The sequence below is a fragment of the Schistocerca americana genome, chromosome 4 (genome assembly GCF_021461395.2).
Source record: "Schistocerca americana isolate TAMUIC-IGC-003095 chromosome 4, iqSchAmer2.1, whole genome shotgun sequence".
Lineage (NCBI taxonomy): Eukaryota > Metazoa > Arthropoda > Insecta > Orthoptera > Acrididae > Schistocerca > Schistocerca americana.
Genome location: NC_060122.1, coordinates 125067252 through 125085500, shown reverse-complemented (window position 1 = coordinate 125085500; position 18249 = coordinate 125067252).

Here is an 18249-nt window from a genome sequence, read left to right as displayed (position 1 = left end):
CGCTGTCGCGGCATGCTACCAGTGTTAAAGACTGCGATGGAGCTCCGTATGCCACGGCAAACTGGCTGACACTGACGGCGGCGGTGCACAAATGCTGCGCAGGTAGCGCCATTCGACGGCCAACACCGCGGTTCCTGGTGTGTCCGCTGTGCCGTGCGTGTGATCATTGCTTGTACAGCCCTCTCGCAGTGTCCAGAGCAAGTATGGTGGGTCTGACACACCGGTGTCAATGTGTTCTTTTTTCCATTTCCAGGAGTGTAAATACATTCCAGAAGTTTCATTATTAGACAATAATCATTTTTTAGTATTACCATTTTTTTCGTCAGTATATTTGTTTCTCTCTCACGACTGTTAACACGTTTCCTACGATTGTTCAAATGGTTCAAATGGCTCTGAGCACTATGGGACTTAACATCTATGGTCAACAGTCCCCTAGCACTTAGAACTACTTAAACCTAACTAACCTAAGGATATCACACAACACTCAGTCATCACGAGGCAGAGAGAATCCCTGACCCCGCCGGCAATCGAACCCGGGAACCCGGGCGTGGGAAGCGAGAACGCTACCGCACGACCACGAGCTGCGGACTCTACGATTGTGTCTAAAGACGAAAATCGTGAAGTAATAGGAGCTCATTGTATTTGTCAAACACGCGAAGGTAGTTTAAGTCATTTCCTCATCTAAGAAAAAATTATTCTTGCAGTGTCAGTTATTTGATATATTAGCTAGTAGACTGAACACTAACAATTGCAGACGTAAAATTTTTATATCCTTTGAGAAGCTCGTGCATGTTTAGGTATTTACCAGGCACACTTCCACCTTTTTATTAATTAGGTAGTGTATAATACCAATGTTTGCATCGCGACAGTTGTTTGATTTGCTTGAAGAGCGAGCTACAGTTGTTAGAACCTTCAGTTGAGTGGTAGCATCTCACACAGCAGCGCATTGAAGGATAACTTTTGGTCTGTGAGTTGATACAGCTAATTGTAAGATGGGACTTGTTTTGAATTTACCCTGTGCTGTTTAGTTTAGTGTCTTAAATTTAATGCATGTTTGTGTATTTATCAGTCAGAGTTTCATGCTTTCGTAAGTGTCTGGACTATATTTCCGCCGTCTTTGGAATGGATACCGACTATGACTGCTGTGTTCAGGTGCGAGCTGAGATTGTAACCCTTTGCTCACAGCTCCAGGTGGTGTTTGTCACACAGCTTGAGGCTGGTGCCAACGGGCGTCACCGTGAGGGGCTGCACGTGGAGATCGAACGGACGTCCAGTACGTCCCACGTGTCCCCCATATGAGTCTACTACTGTGGTCGCCCTGCACAGTGCCCGCACTGATGTTGAAACCTTGCCTGTACTCGAATGGGAGGTCGCTCCAATGTATGGAAGACGTTCCGGGGTGCCGATCGAAGGGACTCTCCGGTTCATCTTATGGATAGGCTTCAGAAGTTATGTGTGTATGACAATTATCCTGAGTGAGCTGTCGTCACTCTCCCTCTTTCAGGGAAAGTCTCTCGGCCGGCAAGATGTGGTCACACAAGGCTAGATTAATGGTAGTTGGGTGCGGCAATGTTAGACGCGTAATGGTCCACCTAAGGGTATGCTTAGCAAGGAGGGGAAGAAATCCAGTGTGCGCTCCGTGTGCATACCGGGAGGAGTCATTTGAAGTGTGGAAAGGGTGCTTCCTGATGCCATGAAGATCTCAGGGTGCAGCTAACTAAAGGGAGTGAGTCATATTGACACTAACGATGTGTGTCGCTTTTGATCAGAAGAGGTTCTCTGTTGTTCTGGGTGAGTAGATGAAGTGGTAATGGCCGAAAGTCTTGCTTGCAAGATGAAAGAGGAGCTCAGCATCTGCAGCATCGTTGACAGCACCTGAATCAGCTGTTCAGACGCTTCTGCGGCCATTTAAGATGCAAATTCATCGACTTGCGCCATAGGTTGATGGATTTTCGAATTAGTTATGTTACGGGTCCACTAGACACAGGATGTGGCTACAATGGTAGTGGGGCCGTTTAGAGGGCACTGGACGACTTTTTAGCCCAGAGGATCTCGGGAACCTACCGAAACGGCGTGAGTCTAAAAGGGTGCAGGTCAAACACAGGACGAGGGTAGAACTAGAAAACATCAGTATTGTATTTGTAAATTGTCGTTGCTGGGTTGGAAAAGAACCAGAGCTCCAGGGCTAATAGGAATCAATGAATGTCACATTCTTATAGGTACTGAAAGTTCGCTGAAGCCGGCGACAAGGCCAGCCGAAATTTTTACAAGTGAGTTAACCGTGCTCAAGATCCATTGGTTCCCTACAATAGTGGTGGAGTGTTTATTACTGACAGAAATAGTTTGATGAGTAGTTAAATTGAAGTATACAATTCCTCTGAGTTAGTATGAAAAAGGTTGTACTTGACAACGGGAATAAATTACAAACTGGCGCCTTTTACCCAACTACCCCCCCCCCCCCCTCACCCCTCCCCCGCACTCACATCATCCCCCTCCCCTCCTAATGTTGCATTTGTTGAAAAATCGTTTCAAATAGGTACCCCGTTCATACAATTATGGTTGGTGGCGACTTCGATCTACTCTCTATATGTTAGTGAAAATATATGTTTAAATTCGATGGTAAGCGAGGAACGTCGTCCGAAACCGTGCTGAATGCTTTCTCCGAAAGTTCTTCCGGACACTTGATTCAAGTGTAAGCAGTTGCAAAAACACACTTGACATCTACTTAGGATGAAACTGTCTTCAGCAGATAGGTATCATGATGGCGGATACAGAGATAAATGATCAAAAAGTCCTTGTAGCAGGACTGATTACCTTAACCTCCAAAGCAACCAAAAACAAACGCAAAATATGTCTATTTAAAAAAGCACACCAAAAATTCGTTTGTTGCATTGCTAAGAGACAATCTCCACTTCTTCCAAAGTTACTATTTAAGCTTTGAGAAGGTAAGGTTTAAGTTCCAAGAAGTAGTATCGACGGCAATTGAGAGATACATTACAAAGATGTGGTGCTGAACCCCCGCGGTACAGAAAACACTTCATAACTCTGTTGTTGCTACAGTTGAAAAAGCCATGGAATCACTCTCATGCACATACTAGGGAAGAGGTACGCACGTGCTTGCGTGCCTGTGTTTGCGTGTGCGGCTACCTACAGCCGCACGGCGACCAGCTGCAAGGCGTACAGGTGTAAACGCACGTTTAGAGCCACAATCTGCAGTCATACATAAAGCGTCGAGGTACTGCAGCAAATGACTGTCCTTTCAGGTCTCAAGTTCTGGATTACATGTCGTATAGCTGTTACAGAATATGGATCTCCTAGAACCACTTTTGCAAACAGTTCTCGGGTCAAGGACTTTTCAGTATCCGTGCCAGCGCACGTCACTATGAAGGCAGATGAGCTGGCATGGATAGAACAGCGGTGTAGCTCAGAAAGTTGCCATGAATAACGAGCGGAGACATGGCTTAGCAAGGTTCGCAGGAGAGCTTCTGTAAAGTTTGGAAGGTAGGAGACGAGATACTGGCAGAAGTAAAGCTGTGAGACCGGGCGTGAGTCGTGCATCGGTAGTTCAGATGGTAGAGCACTTGCCCGCGAAAGGCAAAGTTCCCGAGTTCGAGTCTCGGTCGGGCACACAGTTTTAATCTGCCAGGAAGTTCCATATCAGCGCACACTCCGCTGCAGAGTGAAAATCTCATTCTGGAAACATCCCCCAGGCTGTGGCTAAGCCATGTCTCCGCAATATCCTTTCTTTCAGGAGTGCTAGTTCTGCAAGGTTCGCAGGAGAGCTTCTGTAAAGTTTGGAAGGTAGGAGACGAGATACTGGCAGAAGTAAAGCTGTGAGACCGGGCGTGAGTCGTGCATCGGTGGCTCAGATGGTGCAGTCTGCGTTCGGCAGGGCAGCAGTGCGCACCGCGCTCGGCCGTCCACGCCGCTGCGCGCGCGGAGTGTTTTGTTTACTTCCTCGTCACCGCGCTTCTCAGTCGAACAAGCTGTAATGGCCAACTCTTACAGGAAGAACACTCTTAAGTTCACCTTCTCAAACGAATACGCACGACCCAAAGCACTGGCCGTTGAACGCTTCCTACGCGAAGACGTGAAGATCCCGCGTGACGAACTCATCGGCATACACCTATCGATCATTAGCAGCGTCGTTTATGTTAAGATGACTTCCGACGCTGCCTGCAACGAGATCATTCAAAGGACGCGACATGGACTAAAATTTCGGCATTCCGACGGAAACGTCGGGCCTGTGGATGTCGACCATGCTGGACTTGGCCTTCGGACGATCCGTGTATTCGAACTGCCTTTCGAGGTGGCTGAAGATGAAGTCATCGCGGCGCTAAGTCCGTTCGGAAAAGTCCAGAGCCACGTAGCCGAGACATGGGCACAGTTTACGACGTATCCGGTGCTTAATGGTGTGAGACAAGTCCGAATCGATCTCAAACGGCACGTTCCATCGTACATTTCTATCGGCGGCTGCCGTGCGGTAGTCATTTACGACGGACAACCTCGAACATGTTCCGGTTGTGGCCAAGAAGGCCACGTCCGTAATGAATGCCTGCAACGCCGCATCACACAACTAAGGCCCGACGATACGAACACCGACAGAACCACGACCACCCTTCCAGTCACCTATGCGGCGACACTGCACGTCCAGCCCTCACAAGGCGCCGTTCACGAGCGTCTCTCTGGTCCGATACACCCGGAGGCGTCCCAGCACCTTGACACCGGCGATGCCGCCCGTGAACATGTCCAACAACCGGACACACCCACGCTAGAAGATCACAAGGATACCAATGAGAGTGTTCTGGAGAATGAAGACCGCATCATAGCACCCGCGGCTTTTGTACCGGAACGACGTGAATCTCTTCCTTCCTCAGACACCGAAACTCATTGCCGAAAGCAGAAGTCGCCCAAACGACGAAAAAAACGCCGCAAGACATCAGAATCGACCATTGAGCCCCCTCCGCAGGACGAAGAAATGCCACATCACTCCGACGGAGAACACGATAACACTTTCTCCTCTGCCACGGAGACGCGTCATCCACAAGACGGTGAACCGTCCGACAGAGATCGTGCGCAAGCCCCGCGCCCAGAAGCCATGGAACATAGCACGCCTGTTGTCACCGACGCAATTGAGCCGACTCGGCCAGCGCTGCCACCTCTCGCCGATGTTAAACCTGTCGGACACCTTTCATGGGCGGATGACACGGATTTCCCACCTCCATCTGATGCGGAAATGAGATCTGTTTCTCCGTTCGACCAAAACTAAGATGGGTGAAGTTTCTACGGCGAATCCTGCGACTTCTATGGACTTCCAGCATCCACAACAACAATCTTCACCAGCTACGACCCTATCAACAGCACGGATCTCCCATCAGGCGTACCGAATAGCTACTATCAATACTAATAATATCGGCTCCCATGCTAAACTTCAACTGCTCCGTGACACGCTCAGAGCAGCGGACATCGACATCGCCCTGTTACAAGAACTGAGGACAGCGACTTGGACTGGGTGTTATGGATATGAGACGTACGCCGCCCCTGCAGCTATGGAACACACAGGCGCAGCCATCCTCCTCCGAGAAGGAATTGCAGTTTCCGATGTCGCATACCTCCCAACAGCGCGAGGGGTGGCCATAACAGTTGAAGGACTCAAAATCATAAATCTCTACGCCCCATCTGGCACTGATAAACGGAGGGATCGCTCCCAGTTCTACGCAGAAGATATCACGCCTTTATTCCTCGGTCGATACGATCATCTCATCGTAGGTGGAGATTTCAACTGTGTTCTCGAGCGTACAGACCAATACCCCCATTTCACCACATGTCCCGAACTTCGCTTCCTCGTCCGCCGCCTTCGTCTCCTCGACACTTGGCGAGTGATACACGGCGACCGCCCGGGGTATACACACATCACGAGCCACTCCGCCAGCCGACTTGATAGAATATACATCTCTAACGCTCTAAAATCAGTACTCCTCGACGCGGAACGTTGGCCGTCTGCCTTTTCGGATCATGACATCTATATCTGTACCATGAACCTACGTCGACAATCTATATGGCGCAGTGCAGGACCCTGGAAACTCAATGTCGCGCTACTGCGGGACCCTGAATGTCGACAACAGGTCACCGACACGTGGCACACCTGTGTTCAACGCATTATGCGTTACGAGACCACACTGCAGTGGTGGTTGCTGTGCGCCAAACCGGCCATCCGACGCACATTGACACACTATGGCAGAGCAAAAGCCAGGTGGAATCACCACACAACTGATTTCTACTATAGCGCTCTACGTGAACTCATGGATCATCCTCCATCCCCGGATCGCCTCAAAGAAGCTCAACGCATCAAGGCAAAGATTCTATCCTTGACCAGATGCCGTCTAGAGGGAGCCATTGTACGAGCCCGCAGCCAAGACAGGATTAATGGTGAAGAACCTTCTATGCATCATATTGTTCAAACTGTTCGTCGACGCCGACAGGCTTTAATGACAACTTTAGACTTACCTGATGGACGACGGCTGACTTCGCAAGCTACCATTGCGGATGCATTCACAACGCACTATAGACTTTTCTATCAAGAAGTACCTGCCGGTGCAGAGGCCATTTCTGAGGTTGCCCATGAGACACTTGGTACTCTAAACGCAGCAGATGCAACCCTCCTGACTGCTGAAGTGACCACCGACGACGTCCAGGGCGCTGTGGCCAAGGGGTCTCTGAATCGATCTCCCGGCCCGGACGGTTTACCTCTCGAATTTTACAGAACCTTCCAAGATTTGATGATGCCACGATGGAGGGACATGTACTGGGAACTTTTGTCCGGCGCGGCGAACCCGCCACCAATGTTCATGGAAGGCTTACTTGTACCAGTCCCGAAACCCGCAGGAGGAACACGACTCGACAGTTATCGGCCGATCACGTTACTCAATTCGGACTTCAAGATTTTCACACGCCTTCTGGCAGTGCGACTCAAACATGTATTACGGGACATTGTCTCCCACGAACAAACATCCTTAGGCGGCGATCGTAATATAAAGACGGCCCTCAGTGAATATCGAGATGTGATCGCTGTGGCAACACACTCGCGACTGCCAGGCGCTTTAATCTCCATCGACTTCAAACAAGCGTTTGACCGCGTCAATCATGCATTCCTCAACGCAGTGATGGACCGAATGGCAATTCCCCCGACGTTCACGCAAGTGATTATGCGGCTCCTTCGTGGAGCATCGTCCAGACTTCTCGTCAACGGCAGACTTACAGAACCTATACGGATTGAACGCTCAGTTCGGCAGGGTTGCCCTTTGTCGACGGTACTTTATGCCATTGCGATGGAACCACTCATTTGCGGATTACGGCGCCGTTTGACAGGTATTCCACTCCGGGATCATATGTTCCGCTGCCGAGCTTACGTGGACGACTTGGCCCTCGTCGTACGTTCAGCGGCTGAAGTACAAGCTGCGATGCAGTGGATTACCCGTTACAGTGCAGGGGCAGGGAGCGCTATGAACGTGGCAAAATCATGCGCCATGGAGATCGACCGCGGCCTTCCCGCAGACAGCGTAGCTCCTTTCAACTGGTAGACACCATTCGTTGTCTCGGATTGGTGTACACGCGAGACATTCGCCGCACCTCGGCGATCAATTTTCGTGCGCTGCTGCAACGCATCCGGGCCAACATACAAAATCACATACTACGCCCGCTGAATATGTGCCAGAGAGTCACCTTCGTCAATACCCATCTGGCAGCTCGGATACCCCATATAGCGCAGATTCTGCCCATCACTGCGACAATGGCGGCCAGGTTACAGGCGGCATTCGGCTATTTCATTTGTTCTGGACACATCTTCAAAGTCCAGTATGAAGCTCTCACCTTACCGAAGCGGGACGGTGGCCTCGATCTGGTTAATGTGAGAGCCAGGACAACGGCACTTTACACCAATACTATGCTCCGGTTATGGAGAAGCCAAAATGCTAGTTTTACTGGAATGTTGACCACCGAGCTCGCGCCTGTTTCGAGACGCCCACCGACGTCTTTGGCACACATCCCACCTCCGATGTCACATATCGGCCGTTTCTTTTTGAAGTACAGTTACATATGCACCGAGCTCCCCAGGACCAGGAAGACGACCACCCGCGACATCTACCGCCTTCTCCGAAAGTCTCCACCCCGCAACCCCGTCGAAACACGTCACCCCCAGGTTTCATGGCCTACAGTTTGGAAAACGATCCACCAACCATATCACACCACTGACAGCACCTCTATGTGGTACCTTCTCGTCAACGGCAAGTATACTACAAGACAGAAACTGCATCGCATCGCACTGGTGGACTCACCCCTGTGCCTCAAGTGCAATGTCGAAGATACAGATTTACATCGTTTTGAGTGTGGGCCAGCAGCAGCTGTCTGGACCCTCGTACAGAAGATTGTGGCTTTCTACCTCCGAGTACCACCACATCACGTTTCTCCCACTATGATGATATATCCCGACACGAGCTACTTTCCATCAGCTAAGTGGCACGCCATCACATGGATCAGTGGCATGGCTGTCGACTACCTCTTCCGAGACGACATCGTCGATCCGGCGGACTTTTGGACACGCCTCCAAGTGTATCACCACACCCTTCGCCGGCATCGACACTATCGGGCCACTTTCGCGAACTATTTACAGAGCATTTTCACCAACCCGCCTCAAAGCTGGAATCTCAACGAACCGTGCCGGCCAAGGCTGGACGATCCCACGTTCCCCTTCAATGGTCAATGATAGAATGCATTTTGTTCTGCTGGCGCGCCAAAGTGGAGCATGGCGCGGAAAGTATTCCTATTTTATTTCAGTTCTCTTTCTTCCTCCTCTTCTAAGTTTTTTTTTCTCCTTACACATGTTTATCCCTTTCACAACTAGCTCTCTATCTGCAGCCTATTTGTTTTCTTTCTCTTGTGCTCCAAAAAAAAAAAAAAAAAATAAAATAAAATAAAATAAATAAAAATAAAAATAAAAATAAAATAAAATAAAATAAAAAAAGAAATGCTGCTGATGGTGAGACTGTACACTCATTTATGTTACCAAAAAAACATACAAATACAAAAGAAGGCCGTTGCGGAAATACAGCTACCTTTTATGTTTTACGTTTTCAAAGGATATTGTGTTATTTATGAAGAACGTCGTCTTTTATTTTCATACCCAAGAGGTTTTTATTTGTTTTTCTTTAAAAAAAAAGCGGTTAAAGGAAAACAAAATTTAAAAAAACAAAAAAAAAAACAGAAAAAAAAAGATGGTAGAGCACTTGCCCGCGAAAGGCAAAGGTCCCGAGTTCGAGTCTCGGTCGGGCACACAGTTTTAATCTGCCAGGAAGTTTAATATCAGCGCACACTCCGCTGCAGAGTGAAAATCTCATTCCAGATGTAATTTGTTTGCTAGCCTGCCTGTAATTGATGAAGCCACATCAATTGTGTAGCTGTGGATAGAGCTACGTACACATTGCAATACAGTAGTGGTAATTTTCTCTCCTATGTGAGACAGTGGTAATGGTGAAGACATTTCACATAGGACATGACTCTGGTCACTGTTGCTAACACCATCTCTCTCCATCTTTCTCAGTCATAAACATGTTCACTTCCTCCAGAAACTGTTGTGCTTTCTGACGTATATTATTATCGTAGTCTACGTCCTTACAGGTGACAAATGTAATAATATACCTGGATGAAACACCATATACTGTCTGAAGATTGCCGGTAAAAGAAGCAGAAACTTTCAAATTGACCAAGCCAACCATTTTAAACGCTTCTAGCGCCCACACCTGTAGATCCCAGTAGTGAACTGTAGACCCATATGACCATGCGCTATCAAATTACAATATTACATGCTCTTTTATAGTTTATAATGACGGCAGTCTGCTTCCTTTAGAACGAGATCCTGTTTGTCCTTACAATACATTTAATTTAGTATTACTCTGCAATTTGATTTACTTTCGATGCACTTACAGAACCTCATTAGTTTGCTATGGGAATCGAAGCCACGACTGCAATAGTCTTCACATTTTCTTCCGTACGCTATCATCAGTATCTTCTAATACGCTGGGCATTGACTGTCTGAGTGGAGACAGTTCGTACTGACATAGAGCGGACTGTTCCTGTTGCATAGGAGATGAACGTCGCGTACTGCTTCAACAGCCACCCTCAGGTTCAGATTCTTAACTCTCCTCAAAATCAGTAGACCTATCAACCGTGAAGTCATGTGTTTCTGTGTCGTCCCCATTATGTTTCTGAATTATTATGTTACGTAATACAACCGCGAACTCTCTGTCTTCGATCCCGATTTCATTTCGGTATTCAGCACGATGCAACATTTCCCTAATATTTGGATCACATTCGTAGGATTAATTCTCTTCATGATAGTCCTGTACACAGTATACACAGTAACGCGCATGCGAACACTCCAAGAGGCTCTTTCGTACTACAGCTGTACCATTCACGAAAGTCGAGCACTTGTTAGTGGAGTTACTGCAAGTGACCATCTGATGGCGCTAGCAGACGAGTCCGAAGTTTTGCATGAAAATGACACAGACCGCTGATGTTCTTATGGTCAAGTGTTAAATCTACCTTTGCATCTGTAGATTTTGTTCCGTAAAGATCGACATGCTAAGTTCAATCTGCGAGGATGTGCTGAATCCTGTCAGCACTTGGGTCCGATGCTCAGTAAGATCACACTTTTTATACTAACCCACAATGCGGGACCGTGACAAATGCCTTCCTGAAGTCATGGAACACAACACCATCCTGCGCCGATGTCTACAGCGCTATAGATTTCGTTGAGAAACAAAGCGCGCTGAATTTCAGAACAGAAATTCGACCCTAAGTCCATATTAAGCACTCACAAGCGTGTGGGCAAAAGCCTTACACGTGCGTCGTAATAAATTTACCGGAAATTATGTTGAAAAGGCTTGGGATTGACCAGGTAAATGTGCTCAGCACGGCTCAACGCACCTGCATATATAGTTCAACTCGATTACCACTTCACAGATGGCAGAAAATGACATCACGCGATGATAGAGTAATGTCAAATAGTACCGATACGTCATCGATATGTGAAAAGTTTGATGGTAATTTGGCAACATGAAACGGATCGAGAGGAATTTGAAATGCTACTGTATAGGCACCTTTCCTCAGTGTCGTAATAGTAATGACTTGCTGTGACTTCACCTCTTGTATTACATTTCGAATTTAATTGCTCTATACCAATGTTCGATTTCACATTTTCGCTGCTTTCATTCTTCAGTCAATGCAGTGGGCCAGAAGTGTTACCGCTGCGCTCTAGAAATAAAATTATGTACCGTAATACAGTTTTCTCTGCGATACGTTTCGGATTCTCTCTGATAACTGCACTATATTATCACGCGAAGCCATTACATATACACCATCACATTATGCAATAAGCAGGTTACGCAAATAAATTCAAGGGTGTTTTTAACAACGTGGTAAGCTGACAGCAATTGCTGTTCTATAAAAATTTCACCAAGAGAGATACCTCCGGTAGGGAGAGCATTCAGCAAACAGGTGTCGGCAACTTGCATCAGCATTGCGAAACAAAGCTTCAGTGTGCCACGCTAATTCTCTAATTACACGCTCAAGCAGAAGCGTCTGCGCTATGGTGACTGTAATTACCCTACATTACGTGCTGCAAGGCGAATACTTAGTGACAGCAAGACCGTGGATCATACCTGTTAGCACTTGTGTCCTCTCTTGCCCTCAAAACGGGAGCTAAGACTTCTTGCGAAGCTCACAAGCTCACAATGAGGTGTTGACAGCTGCTCTTGTGCTGTAAGAAAAGGTCTATCACTTCACAAAAGAATATCGATAGCTTTTTCTCGGTTTTAGTAAGCGCACGATTTCGTAACGAGACTGATATAGCTTCGGCAGAAATCGCAGTATTGCTAGGCAACGACACATGCCCCTTCCACCAACTGTGCATTGTTGCGAACGTTCCCAGGGATCGTTACTAGCCGGCCAAAGTGGCCGTGCGGTTCTAGGCGCTGCAGTTTGGACCCACGAGACCGCTACGGTCGCAGGTTCGAATCCTGCCTCGGGCATGGATGTGTGTGATGTCCTTAGGTTAGTTAGGTTTAACTAGTTCTACGTTCTAGGGGACTAATGACCTCAGAAGTTCAGTCCCATAGTGCTCAGAGCCATTTCAACCACTTTTTTGATCGTTACTAAACAACATGGCTGTGAATGACAGACCAAGCCGCAATTGTTTACTGGTCGTGTTAGGTAGGCATTTTGGAATCACGAATGTTTCAAACTGTAAAACAATTCAGAACCAAAACACCACTATGCAGGGGAGTCTGAATGTGTTTGTCGTTGAATTACGTAATATTCACAGAGAAGTCGTCTTGTAAATGACCAAACTAATTATGAATGCATTATAAGAAAATTCTAACTAACGTTCTAGTGGAAATTTTAAAATACAGGGACATTGACCCTTGTACACAATAGAATAGATGTACCATCTTATCATCTGACAACCTCAGTAGTGAATATCTGTAGCCACTCACAATGCTTGAGCATGATGTGGAATATTATAAAGCGAAATCAAATAGGAAGAACATATGATGTCAGTTAACAGTAAGGAGGTGTAACACATGTAATTAACATAATGATTAATAATTAATCCATTCAAGCACTGTCTTACAGTAATGTAGAATTTCCTCAACTTAACATGAGAAGAATGCAAGTCATATACAAAAAAACTTGCCAATTGCGAATAGGAATCACCATCTGAGGGTTGTGTACAAACATAATTATGTGTGTAGATAGTTCATCCATATTGGTAATTGAGAAACTCGATGATTTTGCCTCTTATCGGTATCGATACAAGATATTGGTCCTGATGATACCGAGACTTTCGAGAATGTTTTAATTTTAATTTTCAATCTATTTCGCAATTGCTATTGTAATTTTTGAGGAAAGATGGTCTTAACGGACTGCCAGAGACACAAACGGATAACGAAAGAGAAAAATAGATTTCTTGGTGTTATATAACTAGAGATTGACATTTTTAGGATTTTTTTCCCTTACTCGGACCGTGAAACCTTGTGTCTTGCCAAATTTCATCATTTGCGCTCAACAGGAAGTAGGGCCTGCTCTTTAGGTTTTCATGAGAGTTCGCAAGCATCAAAATACGTGACGTAGTGGACGTATCGTTTCATTTAACTTAAACCGTTAAATTTTTAGGCCACCAAAGGTCTGTAGATCTTAAATCGGACATTAATTTTGACTTCATAGTCTACCCTATGCTGATAAACGCCCTTTTTATCAGAAGAGAGTATATCAATAAACGGATGACGAATGACAGAAAATATTTTTTCGTGTGATACAATTACAAATTAACAAGTTTCGACTTTTTGCATTACGTCTTCTGTGAGACGCTGCTGTCTGCCACATTTCATGGTTCTAGGTCAACGGGAAGGTCCCAGTAGATTTTGATGAATCAATTTGCTAGAACCAAAATATGTGACATGAATAACGATATCTTTTGATTGCACTTACTTAGAAACTTAAAATTTTTACTCCATCAAGGGACTATAGAGGTTAGTCTTTGATATAAATTTAAACTTTATATTTCCACCCGTTACTGTGAAAAAGGGTTCAGACAGACTGACAGATGGACGGACAATAAAGTGAAATTGTAAGTGTTGTTTTTTTATCGACTGAGATACAGAACCCTAACAACGAGTAAATATTTATAAACATGCGTTCAAGGAGGAAAGAACAAATGGTTGGCCATAGCCTTGGTCAAGGAATGAGCCTCCATTTGCCAAAAGTGAAAACCAGCAAAACCTACATCAGTCTAACCTTCCAACCTCCCGAATCGGACGCCAGTGTCTTTATATAAAGTGCACTGCCTCAGTCGGTTACATCTAACGTGCAGAGCACTTGTGTTCTTAAATACTAAAAACAAATTAGTTAATAACATGAAAAATAATTACATACCGTTTTGTCTTCCCATACTTTTCGCTGCACCCATACTCTTGGCAGAGGAATTCAGGACCACGATCACACTGACGCACCACTGTTACATCTTCGGGTCTTCGGTTCTGCGCCTCTGAACACCTGAGTGAGCATTCCGCCAGGATCAGTAAGACGTTGAGTTGAGGAAGATGGTGATAAATTAGGATCGTAACACCTCTAAACTTGGGTGTAAGATATTTCTGCAAAAAAACATTACGTTGGTGACGTATGTTACAAAGTCACAGAGCTGTTTTAGTACTGATTAAAGATGCAGGAGGCAATGGACACCACTTCAATAAAGACATATAATGTGTTTCCACATGGTTTGTGGTTTACAATTGAAAAAGTGTCATGATCATCCCTCCGTCAGCAAAATATTTCGGTTTACTGCACCATTCGGATTTCTGGGAGGGGACTGCAATGGGGAAGTGACAGAGAAAAAGACGAAATAACCAAAGATGGGATGGCATTCTATGAGTCGAAGTGCGGAATATCAGAATTTTGAACATAATATGAAACCTGGAAAATATAAAAACGGAAAGGAAGAGGAACGATCGAGATATAGTGGGGTGGTTAGTAACGTGAAAGTTTTCTCATCACATGAAAGTAGTGTAATATCAACAGCAGCGGAAAGTGGTATAACGGGAGTACATTAGTTATGAATTGGAAATTAGGGCACTGGGTGAACTACCGTGAATGGTTCAGTGATACGGTTATCTTCATAAAATACGGCAGAAATCCAAAACAGACAATAATAGTTCAGATCTACATGCCATCGTCGCAAGCAGAATATGGCGCAGAGAAAATAAATGAGGATATAGGACGGGTAATTTAGTATGTAAAGGGGGATGAAAATCTGATAATCGTGGGGGATTCGACCACAGATGCAGGGGAAGGAATAGAGGGTAGGGTTACGGGTGAACATGGGCTTGACAATGGGAACGAGGGAACAGAAATATTAATTGAATGTCGACATAAATTTAAGATGGTAATAGCCAATGCCCTGCTCAAACGAGGAGGAGGAATGCTTGGAAAAACGCGAAAACGCTGGGAGAGGTTCCGGCTGGATACATCATGGTCAGATAGAGATTCTGAAATCAGATATGTGGTGTAAGCGGCATACAAGTGCAAAAAGGGACTCATTTCACCATTTAGTAATGCACAAGTATATTGAAATTTAAGACAATCGTCCGGAAAAAGTAGTGTGCAAGGAAATGGGATACATGAGGAATCGTGAGACGCATTTGAAGCTCGCCTTGCATGTGGGTACTGCAGTAAGGAATTCCACAAAATGCAGTTCAGCTGCAGAGGATTGGATATCAGTTAAAAGCGGCTATCACAGACGATGGACGGACAAATATAGGTGCAAGGAAGGTAATTATGAAGAAATCCCGAGTAACAAAAGAAATACTTCAACTGATGGACGGAAGAAAGAAGCACAAAAACGCTCAGGGCAAGACAGGAAAATAGCAATATAAAACACTTAGGAAAGTAACAAACAGTGAGTGAAGGGATGTCAAGGCAAAATGGCTGTATGAAAAAGGTGAAGAAATAGAAAAAGAAGTGATAATCCGACGTACTCACTCAGCATACAAAAAAAAATCAAACCAACCTTCAGTGAAATTAAAAGCAGTGGTAGTAATTAAGACTGCAACGGGAATTCCACTGTTAAACGCAGAGGAGAGATCGGATAGGTGTGGAGTGTACATCAAAGACCTCCGTAAGGAGGACACCTGTCTGACGACTGGACAGAAGAAGGAAATGGAATCCATATGGAAGACATAGAGGATCTAATATTCGAGTCAGATTTTAAAAGAGCTCTGGAGGGTTTGAGACCAAATAATTCAGAAAAGATACATAACATATCATCGGAATTTCAAAAATCATTGAGATTAGTAACAAAACAGCGACAATTGAAGCTGACATGTAGAATGTGTGAAGTTGATGACGTACCATCAGACTATCAGGACAGTATAATCCACACACTTCGGAAGATAACAAGGTCTGATACGTGCGAGAACTCCCGCACAATGAGTGTGACAGCTGACATACCCGAACTGCTGACAGAGTTTTATATACAGAAGAAAGAAACAGAAAATTTAGGGTTACTTGGATAACTAGAGAGGCAGTTATCACGTTGGCCTTGATAATGGCAACAAGACTGAAGGAAAATCAAAATACAGTAACAGGAATTGCCGATCTAGAAAAAAGGCGTTCGACATTGTCAATTCCTGTTAGATGTTCGACATTCTGAGGAAAATAGGAATAAACTATAGGGAAAGACAGATGGTATGCAGTATGTACGACAACCAAGAAGAAATAATCAGACTGGACGATCAAGAACGAAGGGCCTAGATTTAAAAGGTTGTAAGACAGAGATGCTGCTTTTCGCCTCTATTGTTCAATCTATTAAGTGAAGAAACAGTCACGAAATCGAAAGAACGGTTCAAGAGCGGAATTAAAATTCAAGATTGAAAAGATATCACTGACGAGGTTCGTGGATGATATTGCTATCCTGAGTGAAAGTGAAGAAAGGTTACAAGATCTGTTGAATCGAATGAACAGTCTAATGAGTACAAAATATTGGCTGAGAGCAAATCTAAGGAAGTCGAGACCCAAACGTGGTATTCTTACTAACCCAGACTGATTCTTTTCGCCTGTAGAGGAAAGATGCCTAATATGAGACACACTTTTGTAAACCCATTAGAAAGACCTAAAAGTAAGTGCAATTGTATTTTTTATGATGGTAATAATATATTGCATTATTTAATTTTATCATACAGTTATCGTATTTGCAATAATAAATAATCTTTCAGGGTAGTTATTAAATCTTTACAAACAAGGCATTTCGTAGAAATGACATCAAGGTTTCCTAATATGACACAGTCATAATATCTTGCTTTAATTATTTTATTACGGAATAATGACATATGAATATACAAATTTTATATGTTCATTCATTTCTGTTATCCTTCACTCATTTCACACTACTTAGGTTTATATTTACGACATCCGGGGCAAACAGTATTGTCTTCTGTAACACCGCACTCTTCATGAGCCCAGCGACAACATTTCGTGCACTGTGCCAGTTTCTCCCCGTGTTTGTCGTCAGAAAAGCGCACAGTACAGAAAAGACACTCTGCGTCATCGCCAACACTGCTGTCTGAATCCCCACTGTCATCAAGATGGACATCGGATGCCGAGTCACTAGACGATTCTTCTGCTTTAGGTCTACGATTTGAAGGTTTTCCACTCTTCTCCCCAAATAACTTTCTGGCTGCTTTCTTAGCTTCAGCCTCTGATCTCTTCTGTTTAGATTCTTGCAATTGCTTCACATAAGGAGTTGAAGTTAGTAACGCAGCAGAGCACGAACGCTATGTTTGACTTATTTGACTGTCTCCAGGTGGTTTTGCGATGTGTGGGAGAGGTCTGATGTCTGCCGGGCTGACAGCTTGACCATCACCATCAATAGTTTCATTTTCGTTTTTGGCATCTCTTTCTTGAAGAGCGTCAGTATGGCGATGAATTGAAAATTCATGTTCCCTAAGGATGTTTCTGTTGCATGTGATGAGATCTGTTTTTCTGAAGGCATTCACAGATGCTTCCATTGCTGCTGCTCGGTTGTAAGCTGCCCCAAATAACCTGGCTATTAATAATGAGGTGATAACACGACCTGGGTTACGTGCCAACCATGTTTCTATCTCCTGGGCATAGTAGGTTTTCAAAGGCCCCATAAAGTGGCTGCAATTCACGCGTTGAGTGAGGTGGGAAACATACGATATGAACATTGTTTTCACGTGCTTTATCTAACACATCGAAATTCATTGTGTGGGAATAATGTTCCCTCAATATGCGACAGCAATCGTAATATGAGACACTGTCGCATATTTGGATCCCCATTCTATCGCATATTAGGAATTTCGCCATCTTACACAAAGAATCACGCACTTGTTAACAAAGTTTGTTGGAAAATGAACCTAATTTTCAATAATTATAGCTAATACCGTCACAAATAACAACAATAAAAGAGTGCAGTAATATCCACTCACCTTTAAGCTGAAGTATTGTCTTAACACCGATGTCGCAAAAACTCCAAACACAAGAAATTTTGTATCAGCCTCTAAGTACTGTGTCCGGCTCAGCTATGGCGTCATACTCGCTGTGTCGTCGTCTGGCACGCAGTAGACGTGTTGAAGGAACTCTCCACCAGAGTGCAATCCCTAACATGAGCACAGTGGGGGTGTC